Source organism: Gopherus evgoodei, unplaced genomic scaffold (assembly GCF_007399415.2).
Source record: "Gopherus evgoodei ecotype Sinaloan lineage unplaced genomic scaffold, rGopEvg1_v1.p scaffold_173_arrow_ctg1, whole genome shotgun sequence".
Lineage (NCBI taxonomy): Eukaryota > Metazoa > Chordata > Testudines > Testudinidae > Gopherus > Gopherus evgoodei.
Genome location: NW_022059836.1, coordinates 56326 through 57438, shown reverse-complemented (window position 1 = coordinate 57438; position 1113 = coordinate 56326).

Genomic DNA, 1113 nt, shown 5'->3' with positions numbered 1-1113 from the left:
AGGTGACAGCCAGGCTCACTGAACCTGTTAACCCTTTACAGTCAAAGAGATATAAAGTACTTCTGTGCTATTAACTTTTCTTATCTGTTTATGACACGTGCTGCTGAATTAAAATCCTATTAGGGCTCCAAAAAGAGCCGCAATAGGCTGTGTTTTCTTTTTCAGATCCCTGTGTGTTAAGACAGAGTCTCTGAGCTCTGCTGATGGCTTTGAATCCAAAAGCCAAGCCTGTGTTGATGCAAATTACCTAACTGATAAAGAAAGGGGAGAACTGCCAGCACAAAAGAAGCTGCAAATAAAGAACATACCTGGTCAGCAAACAAATTGCCTACATAAAAGGCATGGTATAACAAGATACCTTTAATAGATTTGATGCTAATGTTATTGTTAATATTAAACATTAAAATAAATTTAGTGTTAGTAAGTACCCCTGTATGTGTATGATTTTTGGAAAAATCCTTTAAAGTAATATGGTAATGATGCTTCTCAGCTGTTACCTGTGAATAAACTTAAAGCTTAACACAGCAGGAAAAACATTACAAACTTGGTCTGCTATATAAAAGGAAAAACTTGAGGTACACCACCTCATGAATTTAATAACCAAACAGTGGAATAATTTCCGCATAACTCTTAAAAAGTAGAACCCATTAAAACCTGGCCTGCCTATAGAACAAAAAACACAAGAAAATATAGGGGTAATTCCTCTGTTTTGCCTGCAATCAGCAAGGGTATTTGTAAAAGAAAGGAATCTTTTAAGTAATAATCAATGCCACCCCAAAAGGGGTAGAAAAATGTTATTTTTGTCTTTCAGATAATCCAAAGTACTGTATAATGGGGTATGTGTATGTGTTAATTCTTGGGGGGAAGTGTTTAAAAAGAGTTAACAACCCACCAGAAGACAAATGTAAATGTAATGTAAGTACTGTGTTTACCAATAATCACATTTACTATTTGCCACAACAACAACAAAAGAGTCTCAGCTTACTGTAAGCACTGATTTAGCTCAGTTCTCTATCAATCTTGGCATTGAATGGCAAACAGTTACCAATCATCTGTTAAAAGGTAAAAAGGTAACATAGTTCCTAGAAAAAAAATGTGGAAAATTGGACCATT